Source organism: Patagioenas fasciata, chromosome 6 (genome assembly GCF_037038585.1).
Source record: "Patagioenas fasciata isolate bPatFas1 chromosome 6, bPatFas1.hap1, whole genome shotgun sequence".
Taxonomy (NCBI): domain Eukaryota; kingdom Metazoa; phylum Chordata; class Aves; order Columbiformes; family Columbidae; genus Patagioenas; species Patagioenas fasciata.
Genome location: NC_092525.1, coordinates 22554428 through 22581536, shown reverse-complemented (window position 1 = coordinate 22581536; position 27109 = coordinate 22554428). Strand labels below are relative to the sequence as shown.

The 27109-nt window shown below is 41.5% G+C and overlaps 1 protein-coding gene across 4 annotated transcripts in view; it reads right to left on the bottom strand.

The window, feature by feature from the left end:
• The window catches only part of RAB3B (RAB3B, member RAS oncogene family), a 55593-nt gene that overhangs the window by 12280 nt on the left and 16204 nt on the right, over positions 1-27109 (bottom strand). The window lies entirely within an intron of this gene.

The window sequence follows — 27109 nt, the reverse complement described above, 5'->3', positions numbered from 1 at the left end:
ATTCTCTTTACCTATGGAGTGCTGTAGAATATATCTACCTGCAGTTGCCATTTCTGTGTTCAGCCTGGCAGCACAAAGGTGAAACTCTAGCATATACAACAGAAGAATTTCGAAAAACAGATGGAAAACATGTCTACTATGACCCGTTGGATGCCAACAGCATTTATCCCTCACATTTTGGGTGCCAGCTCTCAACCTGAGGAACAGTGCTTTATCAGATCAGCAGTCCTGTAGCCAATCCGTTCTCTCTGGACCTGCCTTCTCAATCAAGGAGAGAAGATGTGTGCTTAACAGATCTCTCACTCAGGAGGTATCTATCACTTGAACAAACACACTTCACCCATCTTTTGGCAAATGGCAACACTGTGAAACAGCTGCAGGAAGGCAAAAGACCTCACCTTCAAAATACACGTTCAGCAGAAGGCGTTGACTGCCAGTTACTCTTAGGGGTCAGCAGTTCTGAAATGAATGGTCCTTTGGTCCTCCAAAACCCACATTTAAAAAAACATTTATTGCCATTGGCTTAAAATGTGATTATTTTTTCTCTTCTCTAGAGGAAAAGAGCCTAAAGGACTTATCAATCATATAGCTAGTTGGGAAAGTAAAATAAATCCAATCGTAACAATCTTGCAGGAATATAGAGTCAGTTTCTGCTCAGACACAGCACATCACCAGGATCCCAGAAAACACACAATGTGCAGCGCGTGGGAAACCACTTGGCTTTAAAATCCTCCTGTCCATCATTCCTGTACATGCAGCTTTGTTTTTGCTGCATGCAAGAGACAGTGTTGGCCCTTCCAGAACACACGCTAGCCAGTCTATGAAAGGGAAAAACATCAATGATCGCCTGTTGTTCTGCACCAGAGTATCACAGAGGCTCCTGGCAGGAGGAAAGGGCTTGAAATAAGCTCCCTGCAGCTTGTTTAACAGGTTCCGCCTATTGCACTACCCTGAGATGATCCACAGCTGTAACACACAGCCAGTTTCCCAGCGGAGAGATTATGCAGCAGGAATTTTGCTGTTTCTCTACCAGTCCTCTAAAAGAGGAGGGATTTTTCCCTGAAATTTGTGCATTTATTTCAAGACAGGGTAGTCCCTTGGCTGATCACGGCATTGCATGCTGGTTGAGAAAGAGTTCTCCTCTTCTCTCCTGACCCGAAGTACCAGCATGGGGTGGACTACACCTTGCAGCCTGAGTGACTGTTTCTTCTCCTGCCCTTGATAAATCCATCACAGAGCATTCTCATATTCGCTGACACCACATCCTCAGTCAGCTGCTGGATGGCTACATCAGCTGTGCCAGCTAGATCCTGACTGTACTTCAAGTGGAGGCGGTCTCAGCAGCAACACTACTGTGTTTATTCAGACAGACCTGATAGTTGCTTTATTTTAGCCTGATTTCCTAAGGACACAAGGCTTATTAAATTATCAGTCTCCACACATGCTCATATATATATGCTCATTATAATTACTCATTTTTGATCAAACTTGACTGAGGAGAAATGGTCTCAAAGGTTCGTTCTCACAAATGCCACAAAAATACTTAGTAAGGTCAAGAGAAACCTTAAGCATAGCTTAACTGGGGAAAAAAAGCTGAAGTACAGTGCTTATCTTTTTCCAACACCAAAGGATCCACAGGAGGAGGCTTTCTTCATGCTTCATTACGAGAAAGACCTAAATCAATATTAGTAACTTCTCAGATCTTGCAACCAACAAAAGGAAACAAATCCATAGGAAGTCGAGCTTCTTCAGTCCTCATGCTCACACTGTTATTCTTTTACACCTGCATTCTCAGGTTCTTCTATCTCCCAAATCTCATCTTCTGTTTTCTGCTCTGTATTTAGCTAGTGCTCATTTTGGCTTAGGGCATGAGGCTGTGACCAGGCAGTGAGCAACTGCAAGACATATTGTCTATCTACACACAGAGTAATTTGGAAATAAATTGAATTTGACAGTGGCTTAGAGGAAGGAGCTGGCTGTGAGGATGTACAGCCAGGCTGTCCTGGGAAGTAACCCTGAGGGACTCTGGTGGGCACCAAAACCTGCCCTGGTACCATCTCAGCGCCTCGGCTCCGTGAGGAACTGGATTCAGCCCATAGTTCATCTGTGCCTGAAATCTAGTCGTTCTGGTTTGTTGATATCAGTATTCTTCCTGCAAACCGCCTGCATAGGGGCCCCCAATTTATATGTTAGCAAGAGATGGGGACGTGGCTGCAGGAGGCACAGAACCTGTTCTCTGGTGGACAGTGCACTTACCTCATTAGGAAGGCAATTTGCATGTTCATTAGCATATAGTTAGGTGTCTGCCTTCTCAGGTTATCAAAGGATATGGGAAAGGCACCCTATATTTCATGGTGTGTAAAGTTTATCCATAGCCCTACCCTGGTAGTGATGTGGTACAATGCAGAGATGTGATTCATCTCTCTGAGTCACAGATGGATTCCTGGCTTTGTTTTACTGTACAGGTACAGAGTATGTCGTCTCCCCTTAAAGATTTTTGATAGCATTTCTCCACATTCATCTGAATCTTTGTAATACTACCCTGAAGTGAATTTTTTCCTCAGGTTACATTCGTTTCTTAGACAGCTATAAACTGGCTTAATTTTCTTGACTCACACCATGTTTTATACTAGCTTCAGTGAACACCCCCACACACCCTCCAGATACTTCAACATAAAATCAAATAAACTGCAAAATCTAAGCTCAGTTTCAGCATTTACTGTAGCTGTCCTTACAACAGTTTAAAACACCACAAACCTTAGATAATTAGGCACTTCAGCTTCTTACATGCAAGACGTTTATCTAATGAAGGAGAAAATAACTGACACAGATTGCTCCCCCCTTTCCCCTCCAAGTTGTTTGCAAGATTTCCAGGTAGACCACAAACTCATTAGAAGACACGTAGATGAGGCGCAGGCAGGGATCAGCAGAAACCCAGTATAGCTCTAATTAACAGTCTGGCAAATGCCTGGGAAGAAGAGCCTGAGCCTTCAGCCTCCAGAAGCCTGTTTGCTGTCCCTGCTGAGGAATCAGAAAGCCCGGTTGTAACCGAGCACAGAAGGGTCTCCGTGAGGTATATTTACACTAATGTGCTAACAGCTCTGTGCTTTTGTAGCTTACATATGCGCCTGCCCTTGATACAATTAAAAACCCCCACGAGACCAAGAGTTGGTAGCTTGAAACAAAAATTTGAAGGTTTTGCCTTAATAAGCAATCAAAATTCAGTGTTTATCACAGGGGGAAAAAGACCTAAATGCATTTGCATCATGCAGATGCCCTCTGCTCACAAGATCCATCACCTCAGCATTCACAATAGGAGCACAATCAGCTTTTCTTAAATTTACTTGGCCATCTCAGCAGCAACAGCAAGGTATTTACACAGGAAACATTTGAGTTTTTAAATCACTACATATGCTCTTTGGTGCAGGTCTGAAAAATCAGAATCCCTGATTCTGAACCATTGTTCTTCTAGTGAAGATTTTCAGTCACAAGTTCTTTGTTCCAAATAAAATGTCACTGAAACTTCTCATCTGTACCAGATTTAATCCCCTCAGCACCATGACTGTTCTAGCAGTGTATGTGACAAACAGCCTCTAAAGAAATAAACCTTTCAAGGTTTTTTTTAAAGGATTATGGTTTGATTTTTTTTTTTTTCTTAAGAATAACACATAAGAGTCACCTGTTATCCAGTTGGTTGGCAACAATTACAAGATGCATGTGCTTAGCACCACCCTTGCTTAGGCTGCTCAGGGTGAGAACAGAGGCTACATAACCCAAGTAACCAGCAGCAACCACAATTTTGGGGGTGTGGTGATGAAGGGACCTCTCCCTGCCTGCTGTTCAGCACCACACCATGATACCCATGCTAGAGTGTTTTGTACCTTCTTTGGAGCTGGGTCATCCCTGGAGACAGGACAACTGACTTCACAGCACCATGGTTACAGGGCAGCAAGCTGTTAGACATCAAAGTGTCAGGAAACTTCTGGCTCCCTGCAAACGCAGCTCAGCTTGCAGCAAGACCAGCCACCTCAGCTCCTGTTCTCTAGAAGGCAGATAACCTGAATAAGCAAGAAATAAAGGTGCATCCTGAAGGCTGTTTGCACCACTACAGGCCAACTGGGCTCAGTAACACTGGACCCCTTTATGTCCAAGACCTGCTTACTTTCCCTTATGCATGGATGAGGAAACATTTGTGCTCACATGAAGCTACGGTGGTGTCTCTGTTGTGACCAGTGAGTGCTCTTCTGCCATCCATACCCTCCATCCCTCCTGCTCTCCTCCCACCTCCTGGCAGATCTCAAACTGTAGGCGAGCGTTCTCCATTGCTGCCCTGTTCTGTCTTCCTTGCTGGACATCATGGCTGCGCAAAGGTGGGGGAGCAAACAGCATTGCCTTACCATCCCCAAAACCAGCATTGCCTTACCATCCCCGAAAATATCACAGGCCAGGCTGGACGGGGCTCTGAGCAACCTGATCTGGGCGAAGATGTCCCTGCTCATGGCAGGGGTTGGACTGGATGAGCTTTGAAGGTCCTTGCCAACCCAAACTATTCTATGATTCTACCTTTCTGGACTGCTGCAATGTGAAGTGTTAAATGTCTCATCACCTCCAGCAATTCTATATTTGTTTTGCTGAAGATTATTGACGCTTGCACCAAGGTGGCTGGTATGTCCCCATCCCTCTACTTTCACGTCAGGATGTGCATTTTGGGGTTCACGCTCTCTGGGGCTGAGGCCTCCTTAGCCATGAGTTTGCCTTGTGCTCAGCATGATCAGAGTTCCTAGATGTTATATTAACACACACATTTCCTTTGCAAAAGTGGACTTTTGCGTGGAATCCACCAAGAATCAGCTAAACAAAAATGACATGGAGTAAGAAGAAGGGGAAAAAAAAACCCCAAAGCACCAAGAACTGCAATGGTGAGTGAAGAGAGTGACCTTGAGCAGACTAGTATGTGCCATTAATAAGAGGATGCTAACATTGAGCTTATTGTTCATGCTGGCAGCTAGAAATAGGAACAAACAGGCAAGCAAGATGAGTCACTGGTTAAGACATGGAAAAGATGTGATGTCATGAAAAGCCTGGGAAGTTTCAATTGCTGCCAGGAGAAAAATAATACCTGATTACTCCAGAGCTCAGCTCTGAATAAAATGCTCCAGTTCAACAGATCATATTAAGCATGTTATTTTCCTCTCTTTTTATGAAGTGGTCCCATTGCCCAAGAGTCACTGGAACCTACTCAGACACATTTCGATACCTTGAGACACAGTTTCATTTGAGCAATATTAGCAATATGCAGCAAAACATTTATATTGTTTAAAAAAAACCCACTAAAAACAAACACAAAAACAAGACATGTATTTTTTTCATAAAAGGTTCTACCCTTGCAAAGTGTTTTTGAAACATTTTCCCACTATGGCTATCTTCACTTCAACCCCTTAGAGGCAGTAAAATCAGAAGCCTTGAATACTTTCAGTATCACCAGTTGCAGAAGCTTCATTTTTCTCATGCTATTTTGCCTACCCTGTACAGAAGCTCCTACCACCCTGTTTTCTCTAACATTCCCACACTAACTGCTCCCACCATGGGGATAGAAAGTTTAGAAGAGACTTTCAATCCATGCACAGCCTTCAAGAGCTCAGCAGTACCTGGTCAGTCAGAGGTCTCTGTCTTCCCTGGCACACACACCTTTGAAATTGTCCCCATAACCCAGTTCCTGAGTGTCCCTTCAGGTGAGGCACTGCACTTAACTTTCTTTTTAAAGCACTTCTGTAAATTAAGCTGATGGACAAGGAGGAAAAGTTAGTGTAGGTCGACCACATCCACCATTAAAACATTTGTGGTGGTTGGGAAGCCCCAGTTCTTCAGCTTTGCTCAGCCACTCCATGCCATTTAAGACAAAAAGTGAATCACTGGAAATGCAACAGGGCGCATTTGCTCAGCAGAATGTAATTTCCAAACTGGAATCAGGCCAAGGCACTGTGATTAATGCTACTGCTCATGACCTACTAAGATGTTAAAAAAATAATTTCCATTTTCCCGGTTGCCTTGAGATTGTAGTGAAGATTAGCAGCAGTTGCCCTTCCCGATCTGTCAAATGTTAAGGGGGACTGAAATGAGGCTGCTGGCTTATGAACATTATCTGCTCTTCGCATCTTTTTGCAGGTTGAGTTTCACTGTTGTGAGTATTTAAAAGACAGTAGCTGCAAAATACAGAAGTCACATGAAGAGGTACACACAAAGATTACGCTCATTGGGCACATTTCTTAAATCCTATAGAATTGAAAAGTCTTATTTTTCATGACGTAGAATTATTATGAAGATAGGTTTTTGATTCTTCCTGATCTAGTTACCTTGATAGAAAAATATAGAAATGGGAATAATAAAAATACGTAGCACCACACCACATACCTACTTCCAACTTCCACTTCTCTAGCTGCAAATAAACAGCAAACAAAATTCAAGAGGTAAAATGCATTTGAAAACCCATTCACTATGGACAAGTGATAAAATCATCACTGCTATGACAAAAAAAAAAAATTAAGAAAATGTTAAGAGGCTGAGATTCTAGAATAAGAACCATTTTAGGCACTGAATGCATTCTTATATAAGAATATTTTGCCAGTTTTGCGAAATCTTTTTAATTGTCCCACATATATCCTTTAATTCTGTCCATCAACCACTGTAAGAACAGCTGCACAATGCACAGATGTCTGAGCAATGTTAGCCACTATAAGGATTATTAATTAGCTAAGGTTGCTGAGAAGCAGATAAATTAATCATAGCCAGAGTACTTCAGAAGCAGCACTATGCTGCTGTGAATGAGCAAGCGTGGACATCCTAAGTGGTGGACAGATGTGTTACAGTCCAGCTACCATTGTGTGGGTTGTAGCAGAAGTCTGCAAACCCATAGAGAGGTACAGCAGAAATGAAAATCTCAATTCATTATGAATGAGGTGCCAAAAGAACAAATGCAAAATCTGTGAGGAGGAAGTTAAATGATCTGCAGTACAAATCTGCCTAAATCCAGCAGCCTGGTTCTTTGATCTGGAAAGGAACAAGGACAGGTGAAGGGAATTAGCATTACAGTGCTACCAGCGTCCCCTTGCTCCAACGCACACAAGCAAAACAGAGCAAATCCCAGCTCCGAGAGCAGCAGAACAAGACCCAGACTTCCCGAAGCCTATTTCTAGGTGATCAAGTGTCATGGTAACCAGCCAGAGAGGATGCTCAGGTCTGCACAAGGCTAGGCAGCATTGCCGTGGTACCCAGCCCTGCCCACACCTGCACTGCTCTTGGCCAGACCTGCAGTAAACTCGTTTACAAAGCACATATTTATCCCCAAAGGCGTTTATGAAGCTCAACGACTTCATTCCTGGAAGACCTGTTAGTACCCCTAATTGTAAGAAAACTCAGTACTCCGCTACGAGCATCACTCCTTGTTCTTTTCAAGCGGCGATTTCAGCTTATTTAGTAGTGGATTAGGGCTAAATCTGAGCCATATACTTCACAAGAACCCCCAAGAGATATTATGATTCTGTGAAATTCTGGGAAGGTGTTTATGTTATTTCTAAGATCAAAATACCAAATCAAATTACAGTTGTGAGGCAAGAACATGCGCCTTAAATTGAAGGGCAGAAGCAAGACAAAAAGAAAATAACCAAACATAATTTATATTAAGAATCATATGTCAATTAAAAAAAATATATATTCTTTTAAGGTCTTTGAAACCCTTATGTGTAATTTTTCAAGATTTGGTGGAAATTAAGAGATGATCAGGCAATTTCCAATTTACTATCTCCCAAAATAGGAAAAAAGCCCCATTGCTGAAGTAAGACAAGCACTAAAGAAAAACATAAAGATATTTAAGGTTCTGGCACTCAAGAAGGTAGAATGAAAGCTTAAAGTCAACAAAACCCAAGGACAATCTGAATCTCATAAATCAGAAAGTAAATAAAAAGGAACAGAAGGCGGCATGTAACTCACTTCAGTGGAGTTTGAAATACATTTTCCAATGTTGGGATTCAAATTAGATAGATTCCTCTATAGGTTGATATTTGATTGAAATGTGCACATACATTGAAAAGCAATGCAATAAGTAAATCTGATACAGTTCTTCACTGGTGACATAAAGGGGTTTTTGTTTAAATTCACAAAAATGTAAAAAAAAAAAAATCAAATGTAATTTGAAGCTTTCCACGTAAACCTACATCTCTGCCAAGAATAGAAAGGAAGACCTTCAGATAAACAATAGCCATTTTGGAGTAGCAAGCATCTTAAAATAGAGGCTTAGAATTCAAGTTCTTTGTAAAGCACAACAGTACAGGCATGATGATGCTCAATAATAGCACAAGCCAAAGAAAACAATCTGCTACCATTTACCATAATGTTTTCTATCATAACCACACAGTCGGGATGTTAAACTCAGAATTTCATCATGTAACAGGTGCAGATGGTTCTGCTGCACCCCTGAGGCAGCTCAGCCAGCAGCTGTGGGGTCCCTTTGGGGCTGCCATGGGGTCACCGTGCCCAAGGCTTGCTTGGTGTGAGGTCCTTTTGCACTTTTTTTAAGATCACCCACCTTTGTGGTGATGCTGTCTCCTCCTCTTCACTTAGAAAGAGAGTCACGAGTGAATATTTCTTGACACAGATGTGAGATCCTTTGCTGTTTGGTATTTTTATTCTGCACTAATCAGTTTATCACTACACCTCCCTGCTCTATGTGAGCCTCACCTTCGGCCAGTGGTCACACTAAAAGCCTGGGTGACTCAGATCTTACTGACGAAAAGCACATCTTTGTATTTACCTTTTTATAAAAATAGAGGAAAGCCAAAGCAGATTTCCCAGCTGAAGAAAATGTGCTGTTGGCGTCATAAAAAGGAAAGACGTACGACTAATTTATCTGACATTCAAACAAACTTCTAACCCAGTTCCAACTCTTGCCCAGCCAGTCCCTACCTATCAAGAACTGCTTCCCTCTGCTCCAATACCAAATGGGGCTACAACCAGAGATGTCTCTGATAGAGATGTCTCAATTACTTCCTTCATCAACTGTTTAGTAAACTGACTTTTAGTAGCTCTTCTTGACAGGAATCACTTTGCATTTCTTCTAAATCACAGATATTGCACCTAAGCTCATTCTAGGAGTAAACCAAGCCCCAAACCCCTTCCTCTAGTCCTTTTTTTCAAAGATAAATGGTTTTGCCAAGGAACTCAGCAAACAGAGGAAAGGAAGCCCTATCTAAATGAAAAAAAAAAAGTTTGAAGATTGGTCTCATTGAAAAATCCCCAAGGAGTCAGAATATGTTTCAAACAGATTTAGCAAGCAGCCTACAGCTGGGTCAATCACAGCACATTCTGCAACAGGTCAAAAACTCTGATACTAATGAGAATATCACATCAGCACTTCAGATTATCAGGATTTCAGTGAGAAATCCTGGCCCAAACTGATGTTGGACAGATGCTGCTGGGCCCACCTTACATTACCTTAGAGTATAATCAGCTGGAAAATGAGTGCTAATGGATGTTTGCACCAGTGTGAATCTTGTACAGTTAAAGTCAACCAATATAAAGAATGAATACCGACAAGAAAAACACTGGTGGAAAACTCTATCATGTTTTTAATGATTTATTAAGCAATGTGAGGCATGAAGACAACAGACCATTTCAAAGCCAGCTTGCTGCTAGGCGAATATGTGCATCTGTACACAAGTGGTCAGGGTCAAAGAATTATCACCCTAGCAGGAAAAATGTTAGCTGCAGAGAAGGTTTGATACAGCAGCATTGTTGACATTTTTTACAGGATTTGAGCAAGCTTCTACTGAAAGCAACAGAATTCTTTTATCTGCGGGCATATCTATGGGGCAGAGGAGACTCTACCTGTGTCCCACATGGTGGACTTACCATGGAGATGCTATCTGGCAATCACACTTTGATATAAAATAAGCCCCGAAGAACTGGGAGGCCCTGCCTGCATTCAGTGATCTCAGTGAAGAATCCTGCACACACAGAGGTCCTGACTTCTCTCCCATGAGACTAAGTTTCTAGATAAGAAGAAAAGAAGATACAGAATTTTCCATATGATCTGTTTCTCAAAACACATAACAGACCTCACCCCGAAGAAAGAAGGGTGTAAAAAGAGCTGTTAATGACAGCTCCAGACCATCTTACTTAAAGTAAATGAAAATCTTGCGTGCAACAGGGACAGCTTGAGATCATATTTGTAAAGAACACTAAATGCATGTGGTGCTTCACAGATCAACAAAAATATGAGGACATCATTCTTCATTATACTCTATCAATTTTACATTAATATAGCTTCATAAAATAGAGAAACTGCACAGCATCACGCAAAGCAAGTGAAGGTCTATCAACAAATCTGTAATTGAAGCAATCACAGTATCAGGCACAACACAAGCACAAGCATTATTCTGCTTCTTAAATCACCCAGACTGTTTGCCAGCAGAAAATTGACAGCAGACTCTCCGGAGCACCGGCTCGGTTCAGCAAAGGGCATTTCCACACTCCATTACCATTGCATTTTCAAAAACAGTTCCCAGCTTAGGAACGAATTTGTCCTGTTACATTGGGGAAGACACATACTGAAATATTTATTAAATGAAACCAGCTTCCTTAGCGAGAACCAACCTCTGGGCAGACCCAGCTCCTCTGCTTTCATGTGTAGCTGTGTGATTTGCCTGCAGGAGGTGCAATGAGTTGATGTTTCCAGGAACACAAGTTATTTAGTAAGACAGAGAAAGAAGGCTCTTAGAACTTGTTCTTGGTTCTACTCCAATGCAAACCACTCTCCTTGATGAAAAGGGTGCAAAACCAAACTCTGGAGCAAAGCATAAGGTTCAAGTGAGCAGAATTAGATCCACCAACGAGCTAAAAACATTTTAACACTAAGGGGACCTGACTTCAGCAGCATAACTGCTTCAAAACATTATGAAACTACATTTCAATGAACTGCACTTTCTGCCCAACACTATTTTGCCTTACTCTGATGTCAAAGAATTATAACTTGATCCAATTTTGGAGGCTCTAGAGCAGCAGAGGAAGTTTTGGTGTTGACTTTCTGGACCTTACCCTAATGCAAAGATTCAGACCTTTCTGCAGCACAGAATGATTTCTGGTCTTGCAGGAAAGAGATAATTTGCATTTCACTGGTACACTCATACCACAATCACCACTCTCAGAAGCACAGAGTCCAGAGAACAAGATGTATCCCCATTTAAAGCATTAATAACATTATCAATAATAATAATAATAATAATTAATAACAATTAATACAAAGAACTGAAAGGGAAAAAAACCCCACAGTTTCAGTCCTCACATAGCACCCAGGTTTTCATTCTCCATGCACTGTACCAAAGTGAAAGTAATTTCCCTTGACCAAAGTTTTTCTTTTCATCTTCTGGGTCACTTGAAAAATTATGAAAGCCACAATAATATCCGTATCTCTTTGCTCAGATGTCACCTTTTGCTGTTCTTCATACAAAGCCTGAGGGGAAAACAGAAGACTTCATCCCTGTCCTGCCAGCACCCGCTGCCCAATGACAAAGCACATGTGTGAGGACAAGTGTGTCCTGTCTTACAAACCCAGAGCTCCCACCAATCTCAGCCACCCTCAGCCAGGCCTTTTTGGCAGACTGCGTGGTGGCATCAGAGCTCATCTCCTGCAGCTGAGGGAAGGGAATCCGGCGATCTAATCCTTCACAAAGTGTCTTTGCCACAGCTGAGCAGTACTTTGTGCCAGCCTTCCTGATGCAAGATCCTAGTTATCCTCACCAAGTGGGGCACAAATAAATGTGCTGCAAAGTTTCACCCAGAGTTTGAACTCTTCCTGGAGTCAGTCAGACAACAAGTACTAGATGATGAAGAATATACACTCTGTTCTAATCTCAAAGTGTCCTTCCATGTAACTAATGATATCATATCCAATCAGCCCTGCATTCATTAGGACAGCAGGAGTTAAATAAAATCTCTCAGATAAGAACAGACAACATTCTGGTACGTGTTTACTTCCTTTTAATTTATGAACAGACTAGTTGCACTCTATCTCATATAAATGAGATGTAAACATAAATGACCTCCATATTTGACCTGTCTTTCAAAACAGCTTATTGACAAGAGCGGCAGGAACAACCTCTCCTCCATGCGTGCTCCAGTGCTACGTCCCTTGCTTCCAAAATGGAAGTGGTTGCATTTTTGTGCGGAAAGAAGAAAAACAGTAGATATTAAAAGTGCATCTGACAAACACAGAAGTTCATCTTGGTGCTCATGAAAGAAAATTGGAGGGACTGGACTAGAGATAACACTGGGACTTCTCCAGAGGAAATGGGATCCGCTGTGAAGACTGCACTGCTGGGAAGGAGACACCTTGTGACGAGTTATGGTGCAGAAAAAAGGGACAAACTGAAATGAGCCAAAAGAACAGAAAAAGGGAGGGCTGGCTTATTAAAAAAAAAAAAAAAAAAAAAAAGTTGGAAGGGTGAGCTGTGTTTGGATGAGCTAAGTAACAACAATCACTCCAGGGTATTATTAAGGCTTCTTCCAGCAAAGGCAAAACAAGGAGTTTCTCTGGGCAGGGGACAGAAGCCTTCAGCTGTGCCAGAGCTCAGCAGAGACTGGGACTTCAGGCAGCCTCTCCGAGCTTCAAGGACCCCCTGCTTCTGCAATTCCCAAGGAACATTAGAAACTAAAGATGATAAAGTGATATTATCCTTGTCATAGTCAATAAGGTGAAAGAACTGCTCTTTATCTCACTGGGTCTAGGACTTGTGCCCATCTCATGATTTAAATGTTCAATGGTGGAGGACAACTCTTCTATCACTTATTTTATTTGGTAGTCACAGACCTCTGCTTCTGCTGGTGGTGGGGTTTTTGTTTGTTTCCTTTTGAATCTTTGTGTAGATTTTCTTCTGCCACTTCCAGGGGTTTGGCCGAACTTGGCACCCACAGAGTTGCAGAGAAATCTGGTAAAGCTTAAGACGTTCAAAGCTGAAGATGCGTTTTGTCCATGCTCTGTTTGCATCCAAGAGGTTCAGGTCAGGATTTGATGCCTTGTAACATATGCTTGCAGCACACAGCAGTATCCTCTTGGAGCTTTTCCATTTTGTCAGTTTGTGACATAGTCTGAATGCTGAACAATTTCATAGCAGATTGGTGCACAGACCACACTGAGAATTAGAACCACACTCAGGAGAAGCAAGAGTTGTCATCACCTTGGTGTCCACATGGTTACTGAAAAGCCATTTCTCAGACATCATTCTCAGATTTCAGAAACAAATTATGAAAGTACAATTCATGGAATTATCTAATGAAAACAGAAACTCAATTACAGGCTTCACATTGTGTCTCAATTAGACTGTACTTAGGTCAGAATTCTTGGGTGTTAACAAGATTGTTAAAACAAAGAAAATGAACAAATGAAGGAAAAAAATCAACTAGGTGCAGCAACAAAAAGGCTCATAATTAGCATCTTTGTCTTGCTGAAGGTACCACAAAGCTTCAGTAGCAATATACAGCATCAGAGAGTTTTCAAACACACCACTATAATAATAGGGAAAACAAGAAATTCAGAGTGTGCTATATTACCTTGATATTACCACGGTAAACAATTTTACAATCTTGTGAAAAAGATAAAAAGATCACAAGTTACCATGGTACCATTGTTCATTCCAGCTTTGTGTTTTCAACACCAAACTGAACACTTTAAAGGACACATGGAGCTGTACTTTCTCCACTGCAAACTCATTCATCCTTTTTTGTGGGAAGCTGCAATAACCAGCACTGGAGTTTTTTTCAGAATTTCTTTGTTCTCAGAAGTCACCAGCTTGTTATTCATAATTCATTATAGTTTCTACAATTTGAAAATGAAATAATATCTGGACGTGTTTTTCCAAAGGAACTTCAGACAAAGCATCTGAAGCAGATTTTGCTCTTGGGTGTGTTGCTGTAGAAGCTGGAGTTTTCTGAGTTTGTCTGATCACAGCTGAGATTAGCAGCTGATCTACCATTTATTCGCTTGCTCCACAGCAACAAAAAGCTGCCCTTTCCAAAGTGTGCTCCTGTCACTCCAGACAGACAGCGCTGGAAGGGCAGCTTGGAAAATGAGAAGAAAAACATGTCATCTAATATTAAAGCAATGGAGACAAGGGCACATTGCTGGGACCTTTTAGGAGCCCTGCTGGGTCTTTGCAAGGACTCTTCCCTCTTCACTGGTGTTTTACTAGCAAGTGTTTTCCTTCCAACTACACAATCGCCTTCCTGCCGCCACTGAATATTTCTGGCCTCTTCTGCTGCCCTATACCTACTTGTATCCCAAACTGGCCTTGCAGGGAAGACCTGAATTTGGGGTGTATAGATGCAGGTACGAAAAAGCCACAAACAGGACTACTTTGTGTACTTTCTAAAGTAAAACACAAATTCAGTTTCAAAGAATGAAGAACTGATATGTAAAAGAAAAACTTAAAAGAAAAGAAACACCAGCCTGGAGGTAGCTATTAATTTATACTGAAATACAAATTGGTTTTGCCACAGAGAAACATGAGGTTTCATAGGTTTGCATTAAGAATATACTTCATTTGCCTTTACTGCCTGTTTACCTGCCTGAATAAATACACATGTTAACTGACAAGCTATCTTTTCAAATATCATATACAAACTGCCTCGTGGACATATCAAGCCTGTCATCTACTACATCCAGGAGAAGAGGCCATGCTGCTGCCTGACAGAAGCAGATTAAGTATCAGCAAACCTCTTCCTGATCTCAGCAACGGCGCACATGTCATGTGAATGACTCCTGCAAAACACAGCGAAACCACAAAAGTCAGGTTGTGCTGCTCTGAGCCCAAGGAGCAACATTTCATACATCGGAGAGATCTTCTCCCTCTTGGGAGGGCCATCTCCTCCTCTCAACCCATCACATTGCAAGAGAACTCCAAAGTTTTTTCTCCTCCAGAGTGTTTTCATCGCACAGAAGTCAATGTAAAACATCCCACTCTTTCTTCTCCTCCTGCAGCAGCTGTGTCTATAGCGATTATTTGCGTAAGTCACTCAGATCAATTGCTATCAATGGATTATCACTTAATGTTCTTATATAAGTAAGGATTTTACCTCCTTGATGAAGTAAGCATTTTTGGCCAGGTGGAAAACACTTCAGAGCCTAGAAATCAGCCAAGTCTCCCATAAGGAAAGAAGCTGACTTCCTATGACACAACTTAATTTACTGGCCATTCTGAAAGATATTTATTTCAATATCATATTCATATGGATAAGAATAGTGGAGCTTGCTGTTCTAACTTGTATATTTTTGAGTGAAGCATGTTTTTTAAGCATTTGCAGGATCACAACATTGATAAGTTGATGTGTTTTTTTTGGGAGCACAGGAGGAAAAGCTACACAAAGGAAGGATTTCTCACTTTTGGTTACTTTACAAAGAACAGCACTTCATACCTTGGCTGATTTATACCACACAACACAACAGGAAGGCTTCCTCCCTATAATCAAATGCTCACAAGAAGTAGTTTTCAGTCCCAAGTTTGAGACACTGTTTCCAACAATCTGCCTACTCTTAAAATTCTCCACTACAGTTTTATGCTTTTGCTCCCTAAGCAACACATACGCAAACATCTAAAACGAACAGGCTCCAGTAAATTAAAAACTAAAGGACCCATTTCAAAAACATTGGTCTGAGCAGGGTGCCTAGAGCTCAAACACCATTAGTGGGAGTTCAGTATTGCACTCAGCCAACCTCCTTCTGAAGCTTTTTAGATAGAAGATGTTATTTTGGCACTTCGCTCTTGCAAAGCAACCTCCTGACCCATAGACTGAAGTTTTGCTGAAAAACAGCACTGGGTCACCTTCTGCCACCACAAAGTGTGGCAGCTGAAGGCTGCTACTATCCAGCAGCTGGAGGTTAGCAGGTTGGGGGGGTCAGGAGTGTGTGTTTGGTTTTTGTTATGGTTTGTTTGTTTTTTTTTTTTTTTTAACTACCAGTATTACCAATTCCCTAAGGCAGAGAAATGCATCTACTCTAACTAGATAGATATATTCAATGTCTTAACTTGTACTGACAGAAGAATGTGTTGGCAGAATTATGTATCTCCTCCTGTTTGTCAAGGAGTAACCACTGAGAAAAACTTCAAATAGTCCAACAAATTTTTTCCTGTACTTTCCATGCATGTCATACAAACACAATGTATCAGCTGTGCTAGGAAGTGAAACAGTGTTTTAGACATGATGGATTGTTTCTCATTAGCATATCCTCATGTCAGTAATCATAATCAATCAACTTAAATCAAATCAATTCTCCATGCATACCATGTGCGGGCTGAAGTGTATACCAATGCAAGACTGCTGCTTCAGAAAGCTTCTTTCTGTAGCATCGTCAGATCAATTCCATTAAAATATTAAAAAAAACCCAACCAATCCTGTATAACTATCTTCAACCAGTTCTGTGTAGCTCCCAAGGATCAATTAACTGACTTGCTGAAATTGGTCATTACTGACCCATCACAAATGTGCTGTCTCCATTGGGCCCAGTCAAGGGTTAAAAGACAAGGGTTTGCTCTCCAGTCCAACAGGACCTCTGAGACATCACAATTCACAAGGTGGGTCTGGAATCTCAGCTTCAGCAGCATTTACAAGATTTATATGATGCTATTCAGAGTCATAGGTTACTCTACCTAGTTAAACACCTGGCTGCTGTCAAATTTTCAAGGTACGCCGATCTGGAATGCACCTGCTTACGATACCAACTACTTCTTAATGCCATTTGTGTTACAAGAATCATGAAGCCCTTGCAAAAAGGTGGCTCAGGCTGGGTGAGCAGCACCTTCTCCAGGCACTGCCGGAGCTGCGGGAGGGTCAGCAGGGAGCACCCGCATCCCTGGGGCTGCAGGACCCCCACCCCAATCCACACCACAGCTGCCTCCTCCCCACCACACCATCTCCCTTGTGCTCCTGTCAGACACTGGGCAGACAGCCCTTCACAGATCCTCTTTTGGTTTTTCTCCCACAATTTAGCTGTGGAATCAGTATCAAGCGTACAATCACACTCTTCGAGCGTGCCCGCACGTCCCAAGGGACAGGGTGAGAACTGAGCCACCCTATAGTCCACTCTGACCTCAGTCCCCCTACTGCAACAGTGAACAAAACAAGCGCCAGTGGGCTCCCTGCTGTTGGCTGGGAAGTGGACATACAGCCTGTTGTTATATTAAATCCATTTCAGTTATTTTAACAGCCCAGTTCTAACTCAATTTCAAACAGCAGGAAACCTTTGCTTTCCTCTCCACTCTCCTTACAAGAAGCCTCAATCTGTACTCGATGTGACAACTTGTTTTTCTCTCGACCAATCACTGTCACATGCCTAACTAAATGTGTCAAGCAAACGGTATTATAAGAGATTCATAAATGCTAAACCTCTAAGAGGCTTAGGAATGAGAAACATAATCGAGTGTCACTGCTGGAGGCAGAAGAGTTGTTTAGGAATTCTGATAAGCACCAATTCAGCAGATATTCATTTTTATGCTAGTTAACCAGAAACAGCTTCAGGAAACAGAAATGCTTCTCTGCCTCTGTGGTTACCCATCATGGGGTACAGAAATCACCGTGCTATCTCAGATCAGCAGTTGACCTGTTCCAGCATCTGGTCCTGAACCATACAAGCTTCTGATCCAAACAGATCAGAAATAGATGTTTCCAGAATAAACACAGAATCGCAATGAAGTACAATTATGTAAAACTTTACCAAGAGAGGAAACATCTTCCTCACTTAGCAGCCAGTCCTCAATAAATTATCAGCTTGTGGCAGACCTCCTTTTCAACTGTTTCCATGTATAATTGAAAGGCTGAAACCTCTCCTCGTCCTCCCTTGCCTGCATGGCCAAACATGCAGAATCAGACAAATTCCACAGTCTCTTTTTATGACACGGTGCTCTCAATTTAGAACTTTTTCTTATCCCTGTAGATGTAATTTAAAGGATCTCATCCCTCACAGATTCCTCCTGTGCTGGTAAAACTGTTTACTGTGACTATAAGATGCTCCCTGATCATTCTTGGTTGGTAGCCTTAGAAAGCCACTGTCATCACATACATCAGGCAAGTTATCTCATATCCTACTTTCTCTCAAATTTTCAGTCACATTATCTATCATCACTGCCTGCCTCTCCTTTTTAATGCTAACCAAGGAATTTCAGCCGAAGAGGGACTGTAAATGGATGGGTTTGGTCCTGGATGGGCTCACCCTGGTGTCTCCTGTGGCTGGCATGGCACCAGCGTGGGGGGCTGCTCTTTGTTGGTATTTCTGTTCACAGAACACCCTGCACAGGCTTCAAGAGTCAGAACCTCCTCCCTTGCACTCTTCTCGGCTTCAAAGCAAAAGCACATTTTGCACTAAGCAGCCAGCCAGACAGCCCCTCTTCATTACTTTCCTATTGAGCTCCTACTGGCTACCTGCAGGTAAATCCAGCCAGTATTTAACCTCTAAATTCAAAGCAATATTTCTTGTTTACTTTCATACTGGCGTTGACTCGATATTTCATGCGCAGGGACACACTGTGCCACCAGTCTGTAAATTGACTTCCCATACAAATCCGTCAAAAGCTCATCTCTGCAGCCTGGGAAAGGCACCTGGGCCTGGCAATCCAGGCGACCTGATGGAGACATTCACTTTGCTGCCCTGATCTAGTTAACCAGAAAACACATTACTTTGCTCCTTCAATACCTCTGGGCTCACTTCAATTCACTTTGGTCTCTCTGAACTTGACACTATTGCATCTGCTGCTGTAAGATGCTCTCCAAAATAGAGTTTGATTTTACAAAGGGCTGAACATCTTCAACTCCTATTTCACCGGTAGAAACATACCTTCAGTCAAAAGACATCTAGACTCAGAGTGATCACTGCAGCACTATTAATTAACAATTAGAGACAGGCTTCCAATGAACTGTCTGAATGGAGGTAGGATGAAGCAGCCAACAATTGTATCAGTTACCTGCTGGCTTTGAACTGCCATATTTGTTAAAGCCAAAACATGCATCACAAAAAGCCATCTGCACTGATATGTTAACAGCAAACAACTTCCTTGGGGTTTCTAGAAGGAAAACATCCCTTTCCTATAGTCACTTTTTCCACTCTTCTCACTGCAACTAAAGGAAGTATCAATAGCACCAGCAAATCAATGCAGGTAAGCAATCTGCATGCATTTAACTTCAAAAACAATATTACTAACTGCTTTCTAAAAGGTAAATATTTCACGTTATCAAAATAATTCTTAAGACATATTGACTTTCATAGCTCCTTGCTACTTTCAAAATTCAGTTCTCTGCCATAGACAACCAAGAAAAATCTAATCTCAAAGTCTTCTGTTCATAAAAAGCAAGGAAACAAACAAAAACCCACAACCAACCAACCATACTTTGCAGTGCTATTTTGCACGGGGAATTATGTAAAATTAGATTTGGAAAACTGAACTGCATTACAAGTTGAAAAAGCAGAAAGCATGCTGCCATTCATTTTAGTGACTTCCAAGCAATTTCGTTTGAATCTGCTGAAGGCAAATTTCAGTGTAAAGTATGAAAGCTCAAGATCATCTAGTTACTAAGATGAATGCCTTTTAAATCTTCAGTTGGGACTATTGCCTTCATTTATAAAAACACAATTTCTGCTCCAACAACAGAATTAGCATAAGTGCCCTTACAGTCTTGCTCACAGGATCCGCCAGCTATATCTTCTTTCTTATTTCAATCCAAGATTGACGTCAGCAGCATTCACAACCTTTTGAGAATTCATTCTCCAGTTTCTACTTAATTTGATGTCTCAGAACATTTATATGACTCACAAAAGTTGGTGTTTGAAGCTTCAGGGCACAAAGATGGAGAGAAATCCAAAGGGAAAAAAAAAGATTGTGTTTAATTTAGTAAAATAATAGTAAAGAAAAGAGCCAGAGAAAATACAGTCGGGTGCTATTTTTGGCAAGGGCTGTGCAGTAAAAGAAGCTCAATTTTCTCTTTCACTACTCAATTAAACAAAGAAACAATTATCTGTTCCATTCATTACTCATAGTGAATGAAGAGGTCAGTCATAAAAGCAATGTTAAATATATAGAATTTTACAACAACCTGCAAGAGTTAAGTGATACTTTGGGATCACCAAAGCAAAGAACAAGAGCATCAAGCCTCCCAACAGAGAACACTTCTTTACACTGAACACAGGTATCTGGTTCTGGGAAAAAGCTCCTCTAGAGTCAAAAGTCCCTGATGGAAAACAACTCTAAATTGCAAATCCGAATTCAAGTTGCAATCTGAACTGTGCAGAAGTGCAAAACTGTAGCTCACTTCTGAGGAGCAGGAATTAGGATGCACTCACTGATGTCGACAGAGATTTCATTCCTGCAAACCCTACCCCTTTCTGTGCAGATACACAGGTCCTCTGCATCCTCTGGATGAAGGGAAGACCGTGCAGGTGAGAAGATGCATTCCCAACTGCACCTCACCGGGGGACAATCTCCTGCAACGCTCCCACTCTCTCCAATGGTGGTCTCTAGTTCCAAACCTGGCTCTCAGCAAGTCCACCTCTGGTAAAAAAAACAAACTCTCTCTCCTTTTCTGAAAAGAGAAGACCAGCTATACAAATCCCTCAAGCCTTGACACACTGTCAAACTGACAATCTTATTGTTATTAACCAAGAATTTACTAGATGAGGTCTTCAAATTAACACGTCTTGGGAATCTTTTCACTTAAAAAAAAATGGAGATCCAATGAGTCATGACTGAAAAAGTCACTCAGTATCTCCCTCTGAGAGATTATTTTGAACAAATACTTTATTGAGCAGACAGATTTTAGCGGAACACACATGACTCACCTGTGGCATGAGGGCAATTAAATCTTTATCAATTTTTTTATATATCCATAAAATAAGTATACAAATTAGAAGTGAACTATCTCCTGCTTCTTGTATTTCTTAGTAAGAGTCCCAGAGTAGCCAGCAAATATGATAGCCTGGATTTATTCTCACCTTCCTTCACTAAAAATATATCAAAAAATGAAATCAATGCTGCAATGCTGCTCAGACATATGGACTACAGTTTAGAAAAAGCAGGAAAAAAAAAAAGAGGGCCACATCGCACAGATTCTAACATCAGAACCAACAAACAAGTACCACCTCTTTCTGCCTTTGTATTAGGTGATTAAAAAGTTTATTTGGTTGTTTCAAAAAAAAAGAAAAATGTCTGGGTTTTTTTAATCATCAAACTGACCTCGCTGACTCTCTCGCAGTTGTATGATAACATAATAGTGTAAGTTTGGAGGGCATATTATGAGGCAGGATAACTGGCTACCATTCCAGGAACTTTAATACTCTGAAGATCCCAGCTGGAGTAAAAGAGCTGCTGAGGTTTGATACTTCCAGTGCCGGAGCGAACAAACACCTTGTACGCAGCCAGTGGAAAATAAAGCTATTTGTTTCCTTCCGTTTCAGCACTTGGATTCTGTAAACAGTATGCCAGGCAACTTCCTTGCCATCACTTAGCAACCCCAGGTTTTGACATGGAACTGGAGCTGTGGTGCTTCCCAGTCCCCCACCGCCTGGGGAGGATTTCTGACAATGGAGCCAACAACACAGCGATGCGAAGACGCCGTCGTGTCAGAGTTACAGCCAGATTCTGCAAGTACCACTGATTTCGGGTGAAATTTCCCGTTAAAACAGTAACTATACGGAAGACCAAGAGCATTTCCAGATTAAGGTGAAATCACAGTTTTGCCATGACAATGGTGTGGATGATTTGTGCTGAATTTGTTCCCTTTAGATTTCTTGCAATCTCTTTACAGAATAATAAGTAGCTCCCCTATGCATATTTACATCAGAATATTAGCAGGGAATATGAAATAATTTCAAACACGTTCAGGACTTCAGAGTGATGGCCACAGCTTTGAACATCCTACTGTGGAGCCAGGCATGGGCAACTCAGAACAACAGCAAGTACATCAGGGGGAAAGAGCTTTATGCAGATTCTTCCCTTAGAAGAGTTTGCTTTTCCCTAAATAAACCACTAACCACCACAAGTGAAAGGAAATTATTAATTTTACACTTCCAGCGCCCGAAGACTCAAGAGGGAACCGAGCAGTTCTCAAAAATTTATCTTATTTAATATATTGTCAATAGTGACTTTTCTTGTATGCTATTTTCAAGCTGAAAGGCATTCTTTTAAAAGAGGAGATCCATTTTAGCTAGGATAAGGAGCCTTAAACAGGTGTGGGTTTTCAGCTGTCACACAATTGCAGCACAACAGTTGGAATAAGCATCAGTAAAGAAGTACTGTTCATCTGGAGCCCCAAGTTCCTACAATCAGCCAACCCATTCAAGTCCCTCTGTGTTTTACACCATGTCTCATGCTTTGGAAAACAACCTAGGAAAGGAGTTTGGTGAGGAAGGATGTATAAAAACAAGCTGATGAGCTCTGCCAAGTGCCAAATACCTTCTTCGCCTCAGGAAGCGCCGAGGCCAGACACCAACCACCTGGCAGGAAGGCTGGAATCCACACAGCGTTTGTGCAGACGGACATTTCTGCCACCGCAGTTCCATCCCTACAGAACCCAACCCCTGGGCTTGCAGCTCAGGGCTGCTCCTTGCTGCTTGCAAGACAGCGTTTGTGAGCTCTGCTTCTTCAGTTTTGCTTTCCACTATAATCAACACAATGATTAAATGCATTGGGCTTTTTGGTTTTTTTATTTTACAGTCCTGCTTTGGTTCTGCTCTAGTTTTGTGCCAGTTTTCACGCCACTTGCTGGCTTTAGGGCATGTCAGTGCTGCGCAGTGGAGTTGTCTGCACATGCCCCCACTTTTCAGGGACAGAGCGAGCTCCAGAAGTGGAGGCGGCACAGCTGTGTCAGCACAAAGCTGAGCTTAAGCTAAACCAGGCTTGCTGCAAGCCCCCTGCCATACTGCACTAAGCTTTCAGTGTTTATGATACTGCTGAGCAGCTGGATGCACTGGGCCAGGTTACTGCAGCATTAAACCCTACACATGATACAAGCTTGTCCTGAAGATCCTTCAAATTTGCACCAATGTAAGAGATTAGAATAATGTCTAAAGCAGGGGTGTCAAACTCATTTTCACCGGGGTGCTACATCAGCCTCACGGTTGCCTTCAAAGGGCCGAACGTAATTTTAGGACTATATAAATGTAACTACTCCTGTATTTATTAAAAAAGAGTTTGACACCCTTGATAAAGGCTCTCTTTATTTTTCTAGTAACCATTAGCCCTGTGTCTTTGGGATTGGAGATGGGAGAAAAACACTGTAAATCCAAATGCTCAATGGCATTTCAACTTCTATACCTTAAATTGTCACTAGAGTTTCTCTCTCTAATGGCTGCACACAGACAGAACTTGCTCTCTGGCAATCATAAACAACTTCCCACAGTCCCGCAAGCAGTGATTTCTCAAACAGCACAGCATCCCCAACAATGTGCGACAAGCCTTCAGTCTTGGGCACCTTAGAAATAAGATGGGAATGAACTAGACATGCAGCAGGACTGAAACTAGCACTTTGTGTCCATCCCATTGGGAGCTGGAGCATACCTGGCCATGCTGCATCTCAGTGGAGAGGCAGCTTGTGGTAATTAGGGTAACAGAAAGGAAGTTTAATCACCCCTCCCAACCCTTAAGTAGCTTTGGTTGTCAAGATGTTATGTGGCTTCACACCCCAAATCACACCCAGCCTCAGTTAACCTCCGCAGGGTTACTGTAGCTGAAGTGACAATGACAGCAGTTAAATCGTCTCTTTAGAAACTGCACACACACATGAGGTCTGATTTTCTTCACAGTTTTGGTAGTTTTACAGCCCAGCAAGGACTGAGAGAGGTTAAGAGAAGCATAAAGGTTAAGGTGCATCATCCCACTCTCAGACAAGTCAGCCATAGAAAATGCATTGCTTAATTAACCCTGCCTGGCTGTAAATTTCCAGTATTGTATTTCCATGCAATCAATTGATGCACCAGCGTGCTATCTTATAGTCAGAATATTTCTTCTCTATAAAGGAAACAAGTAAATTGACTTCCTCTCTTTTCCCCAGCCCTTTTCCACTCCATTATCTCAAATTCTGTTACAACAGTACTCTGCGAGAACTATCCTTACAGTTAACACACAAGTGTTTACAGAGGTGCTGTCTGATTTCTCCAAGAGCAATCACAAGGTCAAGAGAGAACCATAGGAAAAGTGGTATAGTCTTACAGAAATGTGTACAGCACGAGGCTGAAATGCACAGCAAGGAAGCAATTTAGTATTTGGTGGTAATTCCAACAGGAATGCATTTGTTAGCCTTTCAATACTGTAGGACAGTTTTAAAGCCAAAAAAAAAAAAAAATCAAAAATGATTGGAATCATTTCTCTCTTAAAAAAATTTTAAAAACCAAAAAAAATAAAAAGAGACCTGCAGACCAGTTGGTAAAGGACTTTCCATGGACTTCTCAAAGCTGACACACCAGTCTACCACAATTTGGCACTGGGAGAGCTTCGTTTCAGGCCTGGAAAGGCTGGGTGCCCGCTGGCAGTCAGCAGAGCAGGATGCAGTTACCATGGCACTGGAACACTTGGTGACTTCAGAACTGCCACAGCGTTACCACCAATGTAGGGACCAAAGGAAAGGAAGCAGCAGGTGGATCTTTGAATAAGCACATGCAAAAGCAGCATTAGGGTGAATATTCTGCCTGGTAAACATCCTATGCACAGATTCCCTGTGTGTTCTCTTTCATTTTATCATGCTGGCTACAAGAAAAGCAGAGACATGACTGATACATATCAGTAGCATATGTGCACACATGTATCGACACATATCATTCTCCCTCCATGACTTTACCCTCTCACACTGGTACAGATATCCGCACCGGTTTGTCAGAGTGACAAGCCAGCCAGAATCTAGCTGAGAAAATACCATCGTTGAGCCTTCGTTAAGTAATACACAAAGTTTAATCACTTGAGTCTTACACCATATGAAGTTATTTTGGTCAATAAAGCAGAGTAGCACATAGCATAGTTCATTTACCTGCTCCTCCCAAGTTTCAAACTCTCTTGCCTCCTTCTATTTCAGTTTCTAACATCAATGAGCAGCAAAGCAATGAGTATCTGATATATGATTAGCAAAGAAATGGATCAGAAGCAGAATTAGCAAAACTGAAGGACAGATGATTTTATGTTGTAGAAAGGGAAAAACGTCACCATTTTCCCTGTGCTGGATCATCACTCATTTGCCTTTCTCACATATGAAAATTGCTTTAGAGATCCTTATGCGACCTTCCCTTAACATGGCTGAAAACAGCCCTTGCCAACAGAAACACAGAAAATCAGTGCTCAACATCTGGGAGCTTAGTTCACACTGTTTAATGAATCTGGATGACGTTAGATAGCTAGACAACACAAAATAAATGGCAAAGTCCCCACTGCTGAACTCCAGGTACTCCAGTTGTGCTACAGGGTACAATTTCTCACATCTGAAAAACCATTTTTGCGGTCTCGGGTTCCTGTTTTTATCTCTAAAATAAGCCATTAGGCTGCTACTCATTAGTGCTGCATAAACAGGACACTGCAGTAGACAACACTAATGCATTAGAGTTATAAATGTGCTCAACGAATAGTTATATTTTCTCATTTGAGCAAAAACTTATGACACAGCTTAAGTACCTGCTCACTTGAGACAAATACCATGAGAAATCTTAAATTATGCCCACTGCATTATCTCATAACTGATGACAGTGTAACCAAGTATATTTAAATATAGAGTATAGCTAGTCATTGTGTAGAAGACAACACTGAAAGAAAATCATAGTAAGGGTGATTCTGATAAGACAAGGACAACTGGAAAACATTTTGAGGCACACGAGTCTAAGACTCCATGTAAAATGACTACTGGAAAGTACCACAATACCTGTTCTGAATTTCCACTGTAAAAAGCATTAAATGCAAAAGGTCAGGAGGTCAGCATCTCATTTGTCCTTTCAAAGATTAAGTGCTGGAGAATTTCCCTTGACATCTTCCAAGTACTGCTTTTCCTCTACTGGACAACCAGTTAACATTGGCCGTTTTCTCTAGAAAAGGTCCAAACCTTTGAACTATCATCAGCTAAAACAAATATGCTGCTCTTGGATAGATCATGGTACCTCTGAATTCAATATCATAACTCTTTTCATTTTACTGTAATGCACCAAACAATGGCAAATGCTCCATTTACCTGATAACTCTGCAAAGGCACAGCATGGAAAGAGATGTTACACCTAGCAGGGAGACTAAATCCAATACTGTAAGCAGGAATAACTCCAGCGGTAACAGAGCTTAGACTTGAATTGAATTTGGCCCTCACTGTAATGTAGAGTTATTAATGAGATAACAATGGGATTGAGGTGATTAACTAGAAACAGAAATAAACCTCCCATGTCAACTGTTTAACTGCAAACACAGGACTGCCCTGCTCAGCAAGATTCGGACGTTAAATAAATTCAATAGTGAGTTGGATAACTAAACACCCAGGATTTTATTTTTAAGAATTTATTTCCCTCTTTTTTATCACTCTTGCAGCTCTAATTTTAAAGACCATTCAGAGTGGCATGAGCATCAAGTTCTTCCTGAAGCAAGAGTATTATTACTCGAGATATAACCAAGACTTTGGAATTGAATTACAGACACTGTTATCGTATTTCTTCTCCAGTCAAATATTCTGCATTGTGTTCTAACATCAGAAGCAGCGCTTTAAATCCACTCACCCCTGATGATTTTCATTCCTGAGACCTAGTAAGCCCTCGGTGCTGCAAATAAGATGTAATCCTTGCCTCTCTTACAAGGGCCAACCTGTTCTTTTCACTATCATGGCTTTGTCCATTTTAGCTCTTTGTTTGAACAGCAAATCAGAGGATTTCACAACAGCTGTGAATTTACTGAGCAGAACCAGGCCCATTATATCTTTAGAGATATCCATTGCTATTGCGTCTATATATTAAATTACAGAACTCTTATTATCTTTTTTTTTAGAAACAAGTTTTCTGTAAGCATTCAAGTTTGAAATCAGTGCTTATAAGGAACTTAGCAAAAACATGATGGGAATGGGATGCCAAGGGAAT